The sequence below is a fragment of the Borostomias antarcticus genome (genome assembly GCF_949987555.1).
Source record: "Borostomias antarcticus genome assembly, chromosome: 19".
Classification (NCBI taxonomy): domain Eukaryota; kingdom Metazoa; phylum Chordata; class Actinopteri; order Stomiiformes; family Stomiidae; genus Borostomias; species Borostomias antarcticus.
In genome coordinates, this window is record NC_140252.1 from 14,312,628 (window position 1) to 14,332,422 (window position 19,795).

A 19,795-nucleotide genomic window follows, 5' to 3' on the forward strand; every position below is an offset into this window, starting at 1 on the left:
GGGATTGCAAAGCACGTCTGGAATTCTGTTACAGTTAGATCTAATTTCAGGTTGCTGTATATAGTGCTTGTGCATACAGATATTCAGTTTGGAACACAATAGGTCGTTATTGCATTCGGACAACGTACCTGACGTGTGTTGTACAGTAGCATGTTGCAGGGGCTACCTTCCCTGCTTGCCCCCCCCCCCCCCCCCCCCCCCTTCTCTACAGAGGTAACCGTCCCACCACCAGCTCCAATCCCATCTCTCGGTGCTTTCAGTGGTCCTTGGCTGTTTCCCTCATTGGTGACATTAACAATCTTTCTATAGTGCTTAGGATGAGTGAGGAGCGATCGACAGGGACATTGTACAATAATGACTGCATGTCACTGAGTTGAATTGGTTAAACCCACTCCTCAGTACAGAGACCGCCAACCCACTTTTTTGTGGCGTTGCTGGCCAAGTGAAGGTGGAAGCAATACTGAGAGGTGACACCATGACAATAGGACGTATGTACAGTACGTATATAGTATGACTGTAGCTTTGGGCACTGCAACGCCGTCCGAACCAACAAGCTGTTCTGCAATAGGCCACGCAATCAAAGCTACGAATCTGTGCTACAGTATATCTGTGCATCACACAGCCCTGGCATCCACTGTCTACACCTTCATCCACTAAACACCGCTCTGATCCTGGAAGGCATTTCACTTCACAGCTCCCTCAAACTAACTGAATCAGATTGATGCTGTTTGCAGTCTTTTAACATGAACACACATACTAAAGAGCGTGCGTAACAGACCTGACTGGCTCTCATCCTGCCTTCTCATTTCATGGTCGAAGAACTAACGCCTGGTTTGAATAAATTAATAAATTATCACTGATAGTGCTTATAGGCAGGATTATTGTAGCTGTTATTTGCATGAGGCATCATTTCAGCAGAAGTGTCCCTCCCCTTGCGCTCGTTGGTATGAGGTTAAAGGGTGTTGATGGTGTGATCTATGGCTTTGTTCTTCAGTATGCTGGTTGATTATCACAGTGTCATAGGATGCTAGCAGGGTTGACTGGAGCTCTGGTCAAGTGTCTCTGATATCAATCCTCATGAATCTCAGTCATATATCAGAAAGCTCTCTGTTGGAGAATGCATAAGCTATACATGGTATTGCCCCTGAAAGATATACATTGACAGAACCAGACCTGGGTTGAAATACCATTTGAAATAATTTAAATTACTTATTTGTGCTTGAATGACTGTGTCTGGCACAGTGGAACCAATAGATCTAAAACACCACAGGCAGACTCAACAAGCAAACGCTAAAGTAACTGAAAGGACTTCAAATTGTATTTCCATGATCTACGTCAACTACAACTGTCAGACAAAAGTGTGAGGATTTCTGTTAGGCTATTTAAAATGGGCCACCCTATCATCCAGCAGTATTTCTATTTGGCTCTACGTATGATAACAATGACGTTGCAGCCAGGCCTGACTGTCTAGACTGATGCTAACAGCTGACTGTCAACTATGAGAGCTTCAAGAGTCACTACCACCTCAATAGCTTCGTCCGTTCAGTTCAGTGGAAAGGAATGTGAGTATTTTTACATTTAAAACTGCCGCAGTATGAGGAGGATACAGAACAGGGATGTTCAGCTTCAAACTGTCCCCCATATTTTGTCCAGGACTGACTTGAGCCCAGTGGAGAAACATGTTTTTGATGAGACCAGCCTGGATCTGTAAGTGTTAAGGATTTAGTTCCCAGATGTACTGTAAGTTTCTCCACCAAACTGCCTCAGTGTCTCATTAATTCCAGTATTCTTTTTTTCAGAAAGCCCAGGCTGCATACAAATGGAAAACACAAAGTGCTTCCTTCAAAGCCTTGTTTTATGCAAATTTAATGACCAGGTTTGTAATGATATTAATGGTATGCACATATTTGAAGATCTTGATACAGTGGGAATCACACTCCGTTTTGTTGAAGAAATGTTTCTGTGAAATGGGTCACTCGCTGTTTTGTGGCTAATTACAACAAATATCAACAATCAACACGGAAGACCTCATTTCATCTACTGTAGTTAGCTGGGGATTTTCTTTTCTTTCTTTTTTTTTTAAGCCGCAGTATCTAAACGGTAGTTTTGTTGTATAGAATTGATAATAACTGCCTGGTGAATGTCATTCTGTAAACCAACCAGTGATCCACAGAAAGTGGAGAACCATTGTGCCCAATAGGACTCCAGCAGTCTACAGTAGGCTTGTTAGCCAAGACCTACAGTTGCTACCCAGTCTGCCAGTGATGTTTAATCATGGTAGGCAGGGTAGCTAGGCATTGATATCAGATAATAACATGTTTAATGCAATTGATTTGAATGCAAGCATGCCGGTAGCCTAATCCCAGAGAATTAGAGGATCAAGACACAAAGGTATGTACATTCGGGACAGTCTTCCTTTTATACTGGCAAGTAAACAACTCTTGGGGTGTGAGCACATGCATTTATCTATATTCATCTATATCTTGGTGCATATACTTACTTACTTAATCCTCTTCGTTCCTTGAGGAACATGAGGCTGTGACTATCTGCTTCCATCTGGTCCTATGGTGTTTTGTATTGTAGTGTTCTGTTGCGTGCTGTGTTTGTTGCTCTGGAGCTGACTTTGGTCAACTTCGGTTGTTTTAAATGTGCTTTCTAAAAATGTTAGTTGAGTTGAGTCCTAGCCTGTGTAGCATTTTGTGCATGTGCACATATGCATTTGCATCATTTTATTATCACCTCTGTAGTCACATATGTCTGGGCGCACTGCCAACTTTGCCTTTCTGCTCATTCGGTTTATCTGTGCACAGCACCCACACCCCTCACATTCACATGTAAGTAACTAAGTTTTATTTATACAAGCACATAAGCAACTCTTACCATTATTATACTGTATGTATAGTATATAATCAATCAAATGAATCAATCAAAGCTTTATTTGTATAGCGCATTTCATACCCTGAGGCAACACAATGCGCTTTACAGAGAACAAGGGAGGTGGGCATACGACCCACCCCTACATATTCCAGATAAGTGTTTCTAAGGCACACAGGCCTCTATTAATTATATGCAGCAAAAACATAATTGTTACATGTAGCCCCATCTTCTTCAACAGCTACTATATAGAGAGAGGTGGTGGGTTAGTGATTAGTCCTTCATGGTCTTATCCAGTCGACAAACTCAAAGACGCGAGTGTAGACACCATCATCATCACCACCACCATCACCACCATAACCTTTATCATCATAACCATTATTATCTTCACAGAGAGGATAATCATCAACATGATCATTGTACTAATTTCAACCATAATCGTCATAATTGCTTTCACCATCTTCAATGTCATAACATCCAGCATCATTGTGACAACCTACGTTTTCATCATCATCGTCATCATCATTGTACCTCGTACGTACGTCTGTTCCTCCCTCAATGTTTCCGAGACCGGCACACATCTTGTGGTCCTTCGCCCTGTTGTCCAGGTAGGATGCGGTAGCATACCTTGTTCTCTATCACAGGGAAGCCTGTCTCTTTTAGAATGGCGTCTCCTTCGTAACCTGCAGCACAACCAGCCAGCATCAGCTCTCATACAGCAGAACCAGCATTAACATTTCAGGAATGTCAGTTTTTCATCTTAGAGCCTTTACTCAACTTCTCTGGCTGAGGATCCTGGGTTAGGAACAGGTGAACATGGGAACATCCATTTTGAGGTGAACATGGGAACATCCATTTTGGTACGGTTTTATATATATATATATTCTGCCATTTAAGGTCGACAGTGTTAATATCAGGTAGGGGATTTACTTGGCAGCCAAAATCAGTTCTGCATTCAGCCCTTCAAACTTCCAGAATGATACAAAGTTGTGGTTGTTGAAATTTCAGAATAAGGTCCGCTCAGATAATCAGTTCTGCATTCAGCCTTTCAAACTCACAGAACAATTCACTGTGGGATTTCAGAATAAGCCTTTCAAATAGGCCTATATTCTGCACTAAGGTTGTGTGTATACTAGAAAGCTGTATGTAGCTGAACAGCGCCAAGCTGACAGCAATAGAGTACACTTAAGCTAGAGTTTAGAGCTGGCTAGGCTACCAATGTTTTACACCTAGCACTATGTTAGCAATGAGTGTCGTATTTTTGCTGACTGTAAATTAACTAGCCAAGTTACTGTAAGATAGCTAGTTGTGGTTAGCTAGTGCTAATGTTCGATGTCTCTGCAGTTTCGCCCAAAACCGACCGTTGTTGTCGTCGTCAGAACAGCCTTTTACAGCCTGCGCTCTAGCCCAAAAAGTTCAACTTTTTTCAACTGCTAAAAAAAACAGGCCAGCTCCAGCCTGGCTTAAGTGCGTGGCTGGCTTGTTTCTGTTCAGGACTGGTAGGACGGAAGCTAGTAATGCCACTGAAATAACTGTGAATTGAAATGACATGAAATAATGTCTGATAAATAAAGATAGGTCTTGTCCCCTGGACACATCAGCTCCAATGCTTCCAATGCTAATCCAGCACAATAAGAGCAGGATAGCTAGATAGCTCATGAGTTCACAACAACTAGCAGCAGCTTCCATAACATTAATGGTAGCGGTCAGTGGCTAAAGCAGTTACATTGATGATTCCTGTAACGATAGCTACAGTATTTTGCTGCAATTGGTTCAACTTCTGTTTCTGGACAAAGGTAAGGGATAAACCCAGATAACACAAGGCTAGTGGACCTACAGTGGGTCACCGATGGACGAGCTGGCAGACCTCCGGCCGAATCCGCTGGCGGGTTCCTGGCCATTTGCACATCGAATGGCAAGCGGACCTCTGGCGGATTATTAGCGTCAGGACAGCGGTCCACTAGTAATCCGAAATGCTCCCGCTACTGCTCCACCACCATTCCACCGGTAGTTTACTGTCTATATCCTAGGCCCATTGCCCCTAGGCTTATGGATTTCTATTGCTAAATTAACTTACTCTTAAAGGCCCTACGAGGTGTTTCGGGAAGCGGAAGTGTATTCCGCCCAAAAGGACCACATTTCCCATGAGCCTCCCCGCGCACTGTTGTAAACCTTAGCTACCCGGGGCGACTGTAGCTCAGTTGGTAGAGTGGGTCGTTCAATGATCGAAGGGTCAGTGGTTCGAATCCCAGCTCCGACTGTCCACATGTCGAAGTGTCCTTGAGCAAGACACCTAACCCCAAATTGCTCCCAATGAGCAGGTTAGCACCTTGCATGGCAGCTATCACCATTGGTGAGTGTGTGTGTGAATGGGTGAATGAGAGGCCATTGTAAAGCGCTTTGAGTGCCGCTAAGGTGGAAAAGCGCCATATAAGTGCAGTCCATTTACCTGAGCCGGGTGAAGACGGAACGATGGCCACCGACGAGGTAATTACATAGGTCTTACTAGTAACGTTACTTTTGACAATATATAACGGTCATATTTGCTCGCGCTGTCTCTTGTCGGTGGCGAAGGCTACTGCAGTAAATCGTTTCATCATTCCAAGGAAGTTCTGGATGACCCGACCAAGAAATAATAATCTAAAAATAAACTACATAGAAGAAACAACATTTGTCGAAAATGGACACATAAACAAGTGTGGGTAATGTAGATTCACCCACAATAAAATGAGACTGTTTCGTAACCAAAAATAAACTCCACTGGGGTACCTTTAACATTTTTTAGGTAACCCTTCCTTTCATAGTCCCCCAATTACTAAACATTTACCTGGTAAATACATGCAAAGTATAGCCTAATATAAAATGGGTAATTACTGAGACACCTATACTGTAGGTATAATTTCAAAACAGGAGTATTTCAAATGTTCAATTGCTGCACATAAATTAAATAACTGACATATCATCACTGACATATTTTACATAGCTTCTATAACATCCAGTGACGAAAAGTCTCCCACACCAGGGTTTGAACCCCTGCCCTTCCGCACGGGAGTTAGGCACTTTATCATCTACACCACCGAGGATCTGGAAAATGTGCAGTGTCATAGTGTTTCTGTTTTGGTGTTCTGGGACCACTGCCTCTTGTGGTGGCAACAAAGAACTACAGGTCAACAACACGACGAGGAAGGGAGGGAAAGAGGGAGGGAGGGAGGGAGGGAGTGACAACCGGACAAATGCTATCTATGGTGCGCTTGCTTACAGACACTCACAAAAACCATTTTGCTCCCATGGGATCTCTCCCGTCCGTCTGAAAAAACTAAACATTTACCTGGTAAATACATGCAAAGTATAGCCTAATATATAATGGGTACTGGATTACTGAGACACCTATACTGTAGGTATAATTTCAAAACAGGAGTATTTCAAATGTTCAATCAGACAGTGTCTACAGTACAACAGTATAACAGGGAGACAGTGTCTACAGTACCTAAAGTGACAATCAGATCCCCCTTCAGACAATGGGTAGCTGTCACGACCCACTGGGGGGCAATCAGAGTCCCTCCACAAAAGTGGCTCCCAAAGATGAATGAGGAGGCACACACACACAGATAAGCAGACAGACACAGACACAGAGAAGCAGACACAGAAGCGCGTGCACACACAGACACAAATAAGCAGGCACACACACACACACACACACACACACACACAGAAGCAGACACAGAGGCACACACATACACACACACTGATTAATTAATAAACATGTCTCATGTAATTTAATTGCTCTATAATAATAAATGTTTTATATCCATGTTAATGACAGTCCTACCCTTTTGGACATGCAGTCTCCAACGATCAGACCAAAACACCTCTTCAGCTACAGTAGGTGATGGGCTGCTTGGACTGCAGCTGACGTGGAGTGCTTTCCAGCACTGTGTCCCAAGCTAAAACAATGTATATTCTATCTAATATGTTACATGTATAATAATATACTTAAAGGAGTAGTAAAGGGAAAATGCATGTTTAGCCCTGTTGTAAGGTTACTTATGATCATATACAATGATTCAGATCAAAACGTTGACAAAGCTAGCATTTTCGAGAAAGTTGATAATTGCTCTACCACCGTTTTGGTCATACAATGGATGTGGATGGGCATCTTGAAAAATCATTCAAAAACATGTTAAACTCTCGATTTCAAAGACAAGAAACTCACCTAGGCATATAATTAGCCATAAAGTAAGATTCTAGTTCATCTGGAAAGGCTTTTTAAAAATATTTAGCATCGAACTATTTAGTCGCAGCACATACGTGTGTAAACTTCTGCTTTAACTGCTTCCGATCTTGCGCAATGCCTTGATCTCGCGGTAGGCGACGTCCGCGGATTCAGGCTTAGCTTCCTTCTTTGAAAAGCTAGCCGCAACAACAAGACAGGCTCATGCAAAGCATTTGTTTGGTATCTCTACAATGACACGCTATTGTGCCGTTGCCAATTGTGTCAAAATCTATTATACCTCCATTGGTATAATGGACACGCTTGCGTTTGATGCGTCAACATTGATGGATGCCATTCATTTTCAATGGCTGCAGCCGAATGGCATTCTGGTTCCGTTGTTGTCCCGGTGCGTTGCGTTGCCTGCGTTGCTAGCGTCGAAAGCTGAGAAATGTTCAACTTTCAGATGCGTTGCTGGAGCTGCCGACCAATCAGATGTCTTGACGGAGAAAGACGTCATCGCAAGGCGGGATTTTCACATTTTTTGATACCAAGATGGAGGACAATCTCTGTTTGTTTGCAGGATAGGATGTACCCAATACCTGCGGGCACCACGTTCACGTTGCCTCAACCACAATGCATAGACGATCGCCACACGTTCGACCAGATTAGCATCCATGACAGCACTAAACGAAAAGCCCGGTGGGTTTTCAAAATAGTGTGCGCTAGAAGGTTCGGAGAATCTACTGGCTGTTGCGAGCGCAGTTTCGGACAATGTGATTGGTTGTTGTTGCGTGCGGCAGACACGCCTTCCGCCATACGTTGACGGACACGCATCAAACACAAGCATGTGAGCGTAGCGTGAAGCTCAATGAAGGCACATTAACATATGCCCTTGAGCAGACTAGTCAGGTTTGATATCTGGAACCCTGTTTGTCCACTGGGAGACTGGGGACTCACGGCTGTGTACAAATAGTCTAAGGGGGCATCCTCTCCTTGTTTCCTTCTCTTCAGTAGTACTGATCTGTGAGATGTGCCCAGGTAGGAAACAGGTGACCTGCTACACACCTTGGCTGAGTTTCTACTGTCTTGTGCTCTGAGATCAGACCTGATCGAGGAGGTGAGAGTATACACGGAGAGGAAGCAACTTCAGACTATTGAGATGCAGCCCATACTGCTCCTCTCCCCTGACTACTGATTGTGGGATTTCCTCATGACCAACCTGTTATACAAATAGCATCTGTCTTTCAATCAATAATGTGGTATGCATCTGAGGCATACACCTACAATTTGTACTAATAATCTGATTGAAATAAAGATATTAAATATTGTGCCAGTGCTAACTTTCTGGGATGTTTATTCTCACACATGCATGGAATATCTGCTTGCTTGCTATCTATCTATCTATCTATCTATCTATCTATCTATCTATCTATCTATCTATCTATCTATCTATCTATCTATCTATCTATCTATCTATCTATCTATCTATCTATCTATCTATCTATCTATCTATCTATCTATCTATCTATCTATCTATCTATCTATCTATCTATCTATCTATCTATCTATCTATCTATCTATCTATCTATCCCATACATCCATACATCCATACATCCATCGGACTCCAGCAGAGAGCCCTGAGGACAACGTTACTGAAGATGTGTACTGATTGATTGATCATCCTGAGGGGTAATCCATTTGATCTGAACAGAGAATCTGGATAGAATGTGAAGGTGTACAGGGGGGGGAACACGTGATAAAGGATGTACAGGAACCTTACCGATGATTAATTCACAAATTGAGTTAACTGCTGCTACTGGTGCCTCTCAAGTACACCATGCACTTGTAAGCTGTGTCTCAGCTGCTTTGTAGTGGAGATAAGTCTCGCCCTGGATTGACATTGAAATTGATCCACTCCAGCTAAAACAGAATGTCCCAGGAATCAGACCCCTGGGAGCTAACATTATACTCCTTTGTCTCTTTCCCTCTCTGCTTCTTTCTCCCTTTCTTTCTTGTACCCTTTCCTTCTGTCTCTCCACCCCTACTCCTACCTCTCTCCCGCCATCCCTTCCTCTCCCTCTCTCTGTCCGCCCCTGCTCAACCCTAAGGCTGATTTGGAGATCGGGCAGACCATCTCTGAGACGTATGAGCCCCTCTCCCAGCCTGGCCCATCATAAGGACATTAACACACTGGCAGTAATGACATCACCCGCCCTGGTGTCGCCTCTGAGCTTGGTAAATGTACTAGCATTAAAGGCCTCAAGAGACTAATGGGATGAGAGAGGGTGTCTTGTTGTGTGTGTGTGTGTGTGTGTGTGTGTGTGTGTGTGTGTGTGTGTGTGCGGCGTGCGTGTGTGCGTGCGTGCGTGCGCGTGTTTACAGAGACTGTCCCAGTCATGTTCAGCCTCCGTGGGTCATCAGCTCCTAAAAGTTGGGTCCAGAACCTCAATTCCGTTCTGTGACTACTACAGTATGGACCTATTATTAAAAATGTAGCTCCCAAGTCATCCCAAAGATCCTGAGATTTGGCCAACTTTTGGAACTCTCTGTTGGAAACTGTTTAAAAAAATACTTGGCAGGTGATTGGATGAACCACCTGTCTATCACCACCCATGCTAACTTCAACCGCTCCTCACTGACATCACACCTACACCCGCCCAGCGTAGCTGTTTGTCTTTCAAATTCCTCAGAACCAACGCTGATTGGCGAGATCATTTTCTGTTCTGGCAAAAACAGATTATCAGTTGGAATTCCAACCAGGCCAATCAGCGTCCTTTGAATGTGATGATGAAATTCATTGTGTGGAGTGATTGGTTAGGGGATCAACTAATGTAACCGTAACTCAACCCTAAACCTGGCCCTAACCTTAACCCTGAAATCGTAGGATGGGGATGGCCAGACTTAACCTGACTTGCCAGATGGTTTGCTTCACATAACCATCTGGGAACGATCAGTTGAAAACTGTTTGGAAAAGGTCAGGTACTTTCAAAAATACTTGGCAGGTGACTGGATGAACCATCTGTCTTATCACTGTCTATCACACGCTAACCTCAACCGCAGCTCGCTATCGTCACACCTAAACCTGCCCAGCGTAGCTGTTCGTAGTTCCACTTAGAACACTGATTGGCTAGATCGTTTTGCTACTACTCCTTACTTTCAAATACATGCTTACATTTTAGACCAAACCAAAAATATGATGGACCTTTACTGGCTTTATAGATACTGTACATCTAAACTAAAAGCCCACTCCACTTACACATGCTGATAACATGCATCAATGGTGGGGGGAGACAGGTTCACTGTGCACCTGTTAGCATCATTAACATCATCATCATCATCATCTCCATCATCATCATCATCATCATCATCACCACCATCATCATCATCATCATCACCACCATCTTCATCATCATCACCATCATCATCATCATCATCATCATCATCATAATCGCTATCATCATCATCGTCATCATCCTCACCATCATCATCATCATCATCCCCATCATCATTATCATAATCATCATCATCATCATCATCACCATCTTCATCATCATTATCATCATCATCATCACCATCATCGTACCTGGCAGCTGTCTGATCCTCCCTCAATGTTTCCGGCACACATCTCGTGGTCCTTCACCCTGTTTTTCAGGTAGGAGGGGCGGTTGCACACCTTGTTCTCTATCACAGGGAAGCCCACCTCCTTCAGGATGCCATCTCCTCCCGTCCCTGCAGCCCAACCAGCCAGCATCAGCTCTCATACAGCAGGACCTCCAGCATTAACGCTGCAGGAATGTCTTTCATCTCAGAGCCTTTACTCAGCTTCCCCTGCTGAAGACTGTCCTGTCTTAGGAACACTAGATGGGAAACATTCATGTTCATGGAACCACAAAGTCCTTCTCAGGGAGACAGGCTGGTAGGACCTTGTCATTTATGAGATCAGGGCTGGAAACAAAACACACACACACACACACACACACACACACACACACACATCCCTTCTAACGTACAGGGATTCATCTAATGTCCCTCCAATGAGTTCATCCCATCCACGTTAAGCAGACCGGCAGGGTGGCAGGTTGACTGCTGTACCCACCTCTCTAGTTTGAGCAGTGCGATATCCCCTCTATTTGGTCCCAGTATAATCTTCTCCTCCATCCTTTCCTGCTTGGTCGCCTCATTGGCACGCCTATAATGAATCTCCAGTAACACATTATGGCTCCAGAGCCTGACACACACACACACACACACACACACACACACACACACACACACACACACAATACAATACAATACAATACAATACAATAGACCTGTATGCTTTGTAAGTATACATTATGTGTATTTCCTCACAAATGTGGCCTCTTGCAGGGAGGAGGCACCTGTGTGGAGCTGACTGATAGCCTTTAGCTAAGATATCTCCAGTGACAAGTGAGCATACCACATTCTTGCGAATTAGAGGACGTTTTTTATAGGAATTAATGTTGTCCTTCTATCAACATTTCCTAAAGCTAGACCTGCTAGTTAGAGTATGGAAAATGAATAGTGTAGTAGTATAACAGCCTGCCAGTCAGACAGTGTTTAGTAGGCTATACAAGCCTGGCAGTCAGAGTGCCTATAGCTGTATAACAGCCTGTCAGTCAGACTTAACAGTATAACAGCCTGTCAGTCAGACAGAGTTCTTAACAGTATAACAGCCTGCCAGGCAGACAGTGTCTATAGAAGCCTACTGTGGTATAACAGCCACAGCCCCCTCCAGACAGTGGGCAGCTGTCACAACCCATTGGGGCGCGATCAGAGTCCCTCCACACGCCTGCGTGCGTGCGTGCGTGTGTGTGTATGTGTGTGTACGTGTGTGTGTGCACACACACAGAGGGGAATTAATAAACATGTTGCATGTCACTTTAATTATTTTACAATAACATAAATGTTTTATATCCATGTTAATGACAGTCCTACACTTGTAAACTGATCTGCCAGGGCCAAGAGTGAGGTTTGGACACGCAGCCTCCAACGATCCGACCAAAACACCTCTCGGGCTTGATGATGGGCTGGCCACACTTCAGACCACCTGGTCGCGGCAGACAGGAGGACGTTAAAACCTAAAAGTCTAATCATTAAACATTGTGTCCCAAGCTAAAACAAAGCAAAATAGATTAAATGTATACAAGTATATCAATAATTGTAATAATAATAATAAGTATATCAATAATAGTAATAGTAATAATAAATCATAATAATAATAATCATTATTATTATTCTTTCTTCCTTTATTTGCGGAATTTGCATGTTCTCCCCGTGTTCGCAAGGGTTTCCTCCGAAAGAACCCAATACGAAAAACATGCAGAAGAACAGATGCTCTTCAGTCCGACTGAGCACTTGGACTTGGTCCCCAGACCCCATGAACGATGGCTGCCCATTGCTCTCCCCTAGAGGAGTACGGCTTGGATGGGAGAAATGCAGGGAACAATTTCCACTGCTCACTGTGTGCAATGTGTGTGTCACGTACATTACAGTATGGCTGAATTTCTGTAATCCTGTAATTTAATTTAAAAATGATGTAATAGGAGTTCGGTGATGAAAAAAGAAGCACAAGAAGTATGCCAATAGTGTGATTGCTTGTAGCAAGCATACTAATGATTGCTTGTAGCAAGCACACTAATGATTGCTTGCAGCAAGCACACTAACAAGAGGGACCGGCAGCTGAGCTGCCCAGCCCCTAATTACCTTGGGATATTGTGTGTGTAGAGTCTGTATATTGTATTCTCTGTCTACAGGTTCTTACCACAGTTTGGGATCTGGCAGTAGTTTTCTGGGGGTCAGTGGTGGTTTTCCTGGGGTCGGTGGTGGTTTTCCTGGGGTCGGTGGTGTAACACCAGGGGCCGCTCACATCGTCTTGGTTTCTGCAGGAGAAGAAAAGAGTCATTAACCAAATGAAAAACTTGACTGGGCTGGTTTCCCAGACATGGATAAACCCTGGTACGTCACTAAAAACATGTCAATAGAGATTTGAAGAGGTATCTTAGTTATAGACAAGGCTTTGTGTCCATGAAATCAGCCTTGTGTAAGACTGGAGTGGGCAGTTGTATAAACTCAACACTGTCTCATCCTGTGACCTATGTTGACCTACGAGTCCTGTGACCTACGTTGGACTCCAGGCCCTTGTCGGGGTGTGTCTCGGGATTGAAGGAGCCGTGTTGGTGGGGAGTCTGGGAGGCCCAGGCCTGGCAGGTCACACCCAGCATGGTCATGGAGGTGGAGCCTCGGTAGGTCGCCCCGTTACCCACCACACAGTCTGGGGGAGGCAGGGGAGGCAGGAGGGTGACAGGGGAGGTGGGGGAGGAAACAGAGGAGGCAGGGACACATTAAAGGAAGGCAGGAGACGGTCAGGAATCTGGTGCTGCAGAACTTTCTACACACTGAAAAAGGGTGCTACACTGTATGTACAGTAGAACCATTTCTAATAATATAAGGACCCTCTGAAAACCTGAAAAGACTATATAGAACCTTACTGACCTGTAATACAGAATCTTTTTTTCAGAGGGTTATTCTACTGTTACAAACTGTTCCTTTTTTGTGAGTGTTGTGTATTGTAGTGTATTGGTTCCCAACCACATTCAGGAAGTTAAGGCTGGAGAGGAAGTACATAGGAGTGGGGATAAGGATCGGTTCAAAGAGGCCAAGTACAGGTTTAGTAAGGCAGTGAAGGAAGCTAAGCAATGCTACTCAAGAAACTCTCTACTCTAAGAAACTCCAACATCCCCTTCAGATTTGATAAACAAGTGGTCCCCCCCTGATACCATCATCCCAGCCCTCACACCTGCAGGGGCCCTGACCTCCCCGTAGCTGCCCAACAGGTCAGTGGACGAGATCTAGATCAAGATTCAAGATTCCAGTAAACATGGCCCTACACTACTCTACTGTACATTCTCCAGCACCTGGACTCCGCAGGTACCTACGCCAGGATCCTGTTTGTGGACTTCAGCTCTGTTTTCAACACCATCCTCCCACCCACGAAGGAAGGCATGCTCTCTCAGCTGCACGGGCCCGACTCCTGGAGGTGGATCACAGACCTCTTGTCGGACAGGAAGCAGCATGTGAAGTTGACCAAGCACGTCTCTGACTCCAGGACCATCAGCACAGGTTTCCCCCAAAGCTGTTCTTTCTCCTCTACTCTTCACCCTGTACACGAACAGCTGCACCTCCAGCCACTAGTCTGTCAAGCTCCTGAAGTTTGCGGATGACACCACCCTCAACGGACTCGAAGGCGATGAGTCCGCCTACAGGTGGGAGATTGACCAGCTGCTGTCCTGGTGCAGCCAAAACAACCTGGAGCTCAACGCTCTCAGGACAGTGGAGATAGTTGTAGACTTTAGAAAGAAACCAGCACCCATCTCCACATCACTCTGAATGACTCCCCAGTGGACTCTGAATGACTCCCCGGTGGACTATGAATGACTCCCCAGTAGATTCTGAATGACTCTCCAGTGGACTCTGAATGACTCCCCGGTGGACTATGAATGACTCCCCAGTAGATTCTGAATGACTCCCCAGTGGACTCTGAATGACTCCCCGGTGGACTATGTATGACTCCCCAGTAGATTCTGAATGACTCCCCAGTGGACTCTGAATGACTCCCCGGTGGACTATGAATGACTCCCCAGTAGATTCTGAATGACTCCCCAGTGGACTCTGGCACCAACATCTACCGGGACCCCAAGTGGGAACTAAAAATCAACTCCCTCACCAATAAAGCACAGCAGTGAAAGTACTTCCTGAGGCAGCTGATGAAATTCAACATGCCAAAGGCAATGATGTTACTCTTCTACACCTCCATCACCATCTAGTTCTCTACCGCAACAGAAAAAGACAAGGCCAGACTGCAGTGCATCATCCAATCCGCTGAGAGGGTGATCGGCTGTAAACTGTCATCCCTACAGGACCTGCAAGCCTCCAGGGCCTGAAATGGGGGAGAAAGATTGTGGCTGACACATCCCACTCTGGTCACAATCTCTTTAAATCACTCCCCTCCGGCAAGAGACTGCAGTCCATCAGGACCAAGACCTTGTGCTGCAAAAAGAGCTTCTTCCCCATCAACCTCATCAACAAGCATTGTGTCCTCCTACGACCCCCCCCCCCCCCTCCCGCCTGCTTACTCTACGCATACATCACACTACACTCTGCACACACACTGTATAAACCATACACACTTCATTCTGTGTTTATTGCATATTTTGCATTGTGCTTTTCTTTTTATTTGGTTATATTATATTTTGTATTTGCGCTGTCACGTCTTTGCATTGCCCTGTCCTGCACCCTGTCTAATGTTGTCTCCATCGGTGCTGCATTACGCTAGACAAAGTCCCAGTATGTGTAAACCATACACTATATGAACAAAAGTACTGGGACGTCATCTACACATTACACCTACAGGAACTTTTATGACATCCCATTATAATATCATGGGCATTAATATGGAGGTTTTTTTTTTATATGGAGCCCCATTTGCAGCTATAACAGCTTCCACTCTTCTGGGAAGGCTTTCTACAAGATTTTGGAGTGTATCTGGGGGAATTTTTACCCATTCACCCAGAAGAGCATTTGTGAGGTCAGACACTGATGTTGGACAAGAGGGCCTTACATCACCAAGCTCAATGCCAAAAGTCAGATGAACGCTTGGCATTAAAGGATAAGGACACTGAATTTCTTGTTTAGTCATATTCCTGGCTTCCCTGGCATGTATCTGACTAGTACAAGTTAAAATATTTCTGTTTTGTGCAGTATAGAGTTCTGTGTCAATAATGTCGGCGCGCGCACCCTGGCTCATTGCTAGCTATGGGCACACTCGAAAAACTCAATAAAGTATGATATACGTGGATTTCAAGTTCAGGAATTACATGGTTTATGCTTACCAAGCTCTGAAGTCGTCCTGTAAACACCATAGGTCCTTTCGCCTCTGCATTTCGAAACAACAGTAACTTGTAAACAGTACTAATTTCACCGAACATACAACAGCCATCCCTTCACGCTGTAAACCTCCGTGAAATTCATCCAAATCCGAATGAATGAATATGAATGAATGAATCCATACTCAATTTATAAAGCCTAGTTATTTTTACAGTATATTTAAATCTACTAAAAAATGCACACATACAGTAAATACAAACAAGCTAAAATACATAATTTCAATGACCAATTACCATTTGAATATTACTATGCCAATCACATATTACAATGCTAATCACATGTTGAGACACATGTGTTCAGCTAACATAGCTAGTGAACGTTCCCTTGGATGCAAACTTCAGTCATGTTACAGTATGTTTTTTTCTCATGTATTTGGGAAGGTGAATTTTCAACACATCAAACGTGGGCCTTAAGTTATAAAAGGCTGAGAAGCCCTGCCCTAGGTCAAAAGGTGGAGACTTAGCTTTCATTTCATAATACCATAACAAACTGCACACAGCACTAGAGCCTACAGAGACAGGCTGTGTGTATGTGTGTGTGTGTGTGTGTGTGTGTGCATGAGTGTGTGTGTGGGTGTGGGGGGGGGGAGCCTCTGGGGGGTCTTAGTGTGGCGGTGGGGCGTCATGGAGGACCAGGCCTGACACTTCTTCCCACTCACCGTCTCTGATGTCACACCCCGGTAAGTGGTACCGTCGCCCTCGTAGCAGTCTTCTGTCTCCGGGGGAATCACCGGCTCATCTACCAGACGGCAGGACAGGAAAAGGGTCAACCAGAAAAAATACATACAACATTAGCCAACACACACACACACACACACACACACACACAAACACACACACACACACACACACACACACACACACACACACACACACACACAGAGACACAGTCCCGGACCTGGTCCAGGTGCATCTCCACAGGAGGGGACCTTGCAGTACTCCCAGCGCGTCTCTGGGTCGGTGGTGTAGCACCACGGCATGCACTCATTATCTGAGATATGGCAGTAGTTCTTGTCCAGGCCTCTGGCAGACATACACACAGACACACACACGCACATGCACACACACACGCACGCACGCACGCACACACACACACACACACACACACACACACACACACACACACACACACACACCCCCCCACACACACACGCACCAGCTGAATTGGTTAATCTCACTCTTCAGTAGAAATACCATTCACCTGTCCTATCAAAATGCAAGACTTTCAGCAGCACAGCTATCTAAATTCCGATTCAGTTTGTGTTTGTGCTTGTGGGTTTTTGTTTCCGACTTGCAGGGGTAGTTCTCAGTGGTCTGGTTGTGTTTTTGGTTGTTTCTGTGGTACCTGGCTAGAACACATCTGGCAGGTTTTACTGGAGGTTGTCACAGCAACCGTGCCTCTGTAGGCGCCACCATCTCCCGTGGCACAAGAGAGCTCTGCGGCCACCGTGGGGGGGTTCGGCGGCTGGGGGTGTGGAGGAGGTCAGACTTCGCATGAATTCGCATTTCAAGAGACCCAAGGTCGCTTTACATAGTCACAGAAAGAGACAAGTCAGACAGACAACAAAAACAGACATGAACCAAAACAACAGTGGCATGGCTTACTAACTAACTAACTAACTAACTAACTAACTAACTAACTAACTAACTAACTAACTAACTAACTAACTAACCAATAAACTAACTAACTAACTAACTAACTAACTAACTAACTAACTAACTAACTAACCAATAAACTAACTAACTAACTAACTACAGTAACTAACTAACTTACTACGGGAATTAACTACACTAACTAACTAACTAACTAACTAACTAACTAGACAAGAGACTGTGGGGGGAGCTGAGTGGATGGTGTTGTGCTTAGATAGAGTAGAGTGTCATCAGCATAGCAGTGGAAGTTTAGGCCGTGATGGCGGATGATCTGACTGAGGGGGAGCGTGCACATGGTGAAGAGGAGGGGTCCAAGCACAGAGCCTTGAGGCATGCCTTGGTTGACTGGGGCCGGGAGGAGCTGGAGCCACTGATGGTGACAAACTGTTTCCTGTTGGAGAGGTATGACTGGAACCGGGAGAGAGCTCTGGTGAAGCCTAGGTGGCTGGTTAGGCGGTTGAGGAGGATAGAAAAGGAGATTGTGTCAAAGGCTGCTGAGAGGTCCAGAAGGATGAGTATGCTAATGTGGCCGGAGTCAGCAGCGATGTGGAGATCGTTGGTGATCTTGATGAGGGCAGTCTCTGTGCCGTAGTGTGTTCTGAAGCCAGATTGGAGAATTTCATAGAGTTCCTAGTTGCACAAGTGCAGGTATCGAGGACAGAGGGCAGACAGGGAGAAGAGAGTAGAGGAGGGACCGGGAGGTTTGAGAGGAGCTGTGTCTGGATCACCACAGTGTGGGATGAAGAAAAACTCCCCGATTTTGGTGGGGTTGGTAGTGATGCACCAAGGGCGGAGTTCTCCATCTGGGTTCCTGCAAAATTACTCCTCCAGATATTTCTCTAGGTGACTGAGAGAGCAATAGTGAGAAAGAGAGAGCGAGAGACAGGACCAGAGACAGGGAGAGAGGGACGTGTTGTTGAGTGTTTATGTAACATGTACACATACAGTATACACATATGTAATGTTGTAATGTATACAGGGTAAGATTAATTATAAGACATGTACAATATGTTTTGTTTGACATTCAGGTTCAGGTATTAGAAATCAGTGTGTGTGTGTGTGTGTGTGTGTGTGTGTGTGTGTGTGTGTGTGTGTGTGTGTGTGTGTGTGTGTTGTACGCTGATGGGCTGTATCCATGGTTGTGGGGTTCCTGTACACCCCCAGCGCTGGCAGGTGTAACCGCCCTCTGTAGTGGAGATATTCCCTCTGTAGTCCTCCCCACTGCAGTAGATACAGTCATCTGGAGGACAGAAACACCCACTCACACACCATGCTATGATAGACAGCTTTCATCTACTGTAGAAAGCATATGTGAAAGTGAACTGCACATGTGTTAATATCGCAACTTTGGCATGGATTTATTTGGACCCATTGATGATTTGCTATCAAGAATATACTTAGTATTGTTATCAGACCTGGGTCAATTCGATCAATTTCATTGGGTAAACTAAATCAAACACACCCCAAGTATTTGACAGTATTTGTAAATAGTTATTGACCCAGTAATGATTGATAGTACAGAGTGTGTGAAAGTGCTGCAGGTGTAACCAGTGCAGTCCTGGACGTTGCAGGTCTCCCATCGTTTATCGGGGTCCATTGTGTAGCACCAGGGGCCGTCACGGTCATTATCTGGGTTCCTACAGAAGTTAGACTCCATGTCGGCTTTGGGGTATTACTTAGGTTTGTGAGGGTATCCTGATGCCCAGCGTTGACAGGTTGACTTGGTCTTGGCATTGATACCCCTGTAGTCAGAGCCAATGCCATTCACACACTCTAATAGGTAGCCTGCAGAGAGAGAGAGACACACACACAGATATAGTATTGTCAGGTACTTTGTTACGATCAATGAATGCAAAGAGGAAGAAGCATAAACTCATTCACTCGCCAAACTTCATAAATTAACATTTCACAGCCAGCGACCTGACTCTCGACACGCGACCATGACTCAGACACCAGACAGGGTCGCTGTAGCGAGACGAATCCTGGAGCCGAGATGACACTCAAACCAGGGAGCGGCGGCCGATGTGCAACACCATTCTCGGATCTGGCCATGCCCGTCCCCAGTGGGCAGCTGCACCGAAACACAGTG

At 45.0% G+C, this 19,795-nt stretch overlaps 1 pseudogene across 1 annotated transcript in view; it reads right to left on the reverse strand.

Moving 5' to 3' along the window:
- The window catches only part of LOC311321993 (plasminogen-like), a 34,642-nt pseudogene extending 15,279 nt beyond the window's left edge, over window positions 1–19,363 (reverse strand). Inside the window, exons 1-12 of the transcript in view lie at window positions 19,255–19,363; window positions 18,825–18,946; window positions 18,347–18,553; window positions 17,983–18,304; window positions 17,345–17,518; window positions 16,952–17,076; window positions 16,635–16,792; window positions 13,908–13,959; window positions 13,234–13,382; window positions 12,863–12,998; window positions 12,057–12,158; window positions 10,671–10,816 (exon numbers count right to left, since the gene is read on the reverse strand). The product of the transcript in view is annotated as a plasminogen-like (transcript). The remainder of the gene's footprint in view (window positions 1–10,670; window positions 10,817–12,056; window positions 12,159–12,862; window positions 12,999–13,233; window positions 13,383–13,907; window positions 13,960–16,634; window positions 16,793–16,951; window positions 17,077–17,344; window positions 17,519–17,982; window positions 18,305–18,346; window positions 18,554–18,824; window positions 18,947–19,254) is intronic.
- Between the last annotated feature and the right edge of the window lie 432 nt (window positions 19,364–19,795).